Source organism: Curcuma longa, unplaced genomic scaffold, assembly GCF_044706935.1.
Source record: "Curcuma longa cultivar G26 ecotype Majalengka, Jawa Barat unplaced genomic scaffold, ITB_CL_G26_1.1 contig_13935, whole genome shotgun sequence".
NCBI lineage: Eukaryota > Viridiplantae > Streptophyta > Magnoliopsida > Zingiberales > Zingiberaceae > Curcuma > Curcuma longa.
This window is the reverse complement of record NW_027429594.1, coordinates 33,139-35,362: the sequence shown is the minus strand read 5'-3', so window position 1 is coordinate 35,362 and position 2,224 is coordinate 33,139. Positions and strand designations below refer to the sequence as shown.

Sequence of the window (2,224 nt, the reverse complement as noted above, 5' to 3'; positions counted from 1 at the left end):
ACTATTAGAAATAAGGTTTTTAAGGACACATAAATGCCCTTATAATATACCTTTAGTGACAATAAAGCTATGATCACAATATCAAATAATGCATTGAAATATGTATCGTCTTAGATTCTCTAGTATTCTTGACATTTGTATAATGTCATTATAAAATATCTATGCTAACTTCAAAAGTGTTTTAATTCTTGCAATATACTGACAATAGAAAATATCAAAAAAATATTTTAACAATATTTATGTATGTCTTATTATTATCATAATAAAGATAAATTTAAATATTTTATAAGGTTATTATAGAATGTCACCTTAACTAATCTATAATGACACTATTAAATATCAAGAATAATAACTTATAAAGATATTAAATATTATCATTAATATTTAATCAGAATATATAATCTTAATTCACTCACTACATAGAATATAAGATATTACACATCATTACAATTAAGCCACTACATATAATAAAAAAAATTTACACATCATCACAATTCAACTACTATATAGAACAGACAAAATTTACATCAAAACATCCAATTCATTCACTACATCATCACAATTCATCACATTATGACAAAAGTACAAATGCAATACTAATGCAAAAGTATACCAATTTGACCCTAGTTTTTTTTCTCTCTACTATAGTATTTGGATCCATGCTTAGGAGCACTCCTTTTGTCACAAATTTTATCAAATCAAATAAACTTTTAATCAAGATATGACAACCAATCTACATGAAAATGCAAAATAGAATAAAAATTTAAAGATGTGTGGAATATAAAATAAAAAAGAAATTAAACGCCATCTTACCTATAAAGTTGGATAAGGTGGAATAGAACCTTGTGGATTACTACTTGAAGAAAGTATATTGACTAGTATTGCAATTTGATAGAGGATTTTGGTTTGATTGATCATAAATCTTAGTTTTCAACATTGCAATATGTTGGCTTTGCTTTTAAATTTGCTCATTCATCTTTTCTAATTTTGCCTATTGTTCCATTACTAGTTGATTGCATGTGCCACAGCTAAGAACTACTCTCCATAAATCAGATGGGCTAACACCATCACCATGCATATGTACTCGACCAGGTCTATTCAATCCAATGATTTGAGCAAATATATTATTTTGACTCACTTGATCATTATAATCTTTAGGAAGTTGATTTACTAGTTCTTTATTTGCAGCCTTTATCGATATATGACATGTTAATATTTATTTAATATGTAATGATAATTTAAAAATACTTTAAATTAATATAATTAAAGAGTATAAAATAGTTTATCAAATTTTCTTCTATAACATTGCTTGAGGGACTTCCATCGGCATGAGTAAAACAAACATGAAATAATTCAACTCATGTTGGAGGATGCCCATTTTATTTTGCCTGAAAATATATTTGGTTACTAATTTCTACATTTAAATGCACATAAAATTATAATATGAATGAGAAGAATTACCAATTTTTGTTGCACTTGAGCAAAAAGATGTCCTTCCGGTGGTCGGATTCATTATCTTTTACCTTTTAGCATCTTTATTTTTTTCACTTCTTTCTTAATATATTAAATTACATGTAATACATAAAATAAAAGTATACTAACATTTGAATCAAATTATATATTCTAAATAAATAAAGTATTACATACCTTTGATTTTTCTATATTCCAAAAAATAACTAGTCTCATATATTATTCTGCATGAGCTCTTTCATTTCTTTGTTGTAAAAGAATTTGAATTGACAACTTAGGATCGTAGTAATTTCTTTTTAGTTCAGACTTCTAATTTCTTCATTTTTTTTGCTATTGAGCATAGTGTCTAATTTTTTGTTCCTCGAGGAAGGTCATACTTTTCTTGTAAATAATATATAGATAAATTATCATTGCATAAATTAAAAGTCTTAACTAAAATTTTACAAAAGTAATTCAATTACCTTTCTAACATTTAGCATGTCTTTCTTTTGTCCATTGGCATTTTATGCCAATCTTCTACACAATTGGGTAATACTTTCCATTCCTTGCCAAAGAACCTAAGAAATCAGTAAATTATTTATTTTTTGTTCCTATAGGATGCCTCATATCATCACATAGAATTTTAATACATGGTAATGTGCTAGGTCGACCTCAAATTTCTTTGAGAAATGTAGGACAATCTATTAGACACTTGTGTTTTGTCATGGAAAACCACTTTATATATGAGAGCTATTTTAGTTGGGTAAATGGTATA

The 2,224-nt window shown here is 26.2% G+C and overlaps 1 pseudogene; it reads right to left on the bottom strand.

The window, feature by feature from the left end:
• Window positions 1-813: 813 nt before the first annotated feature.
• On the bottom strand, window positions 814-1,513 carry LOC141816015 (uncharacterized; annotated as a pseudogene).
• Window positions 1,514-2,224: the final 711 nt, after the last annotated feature.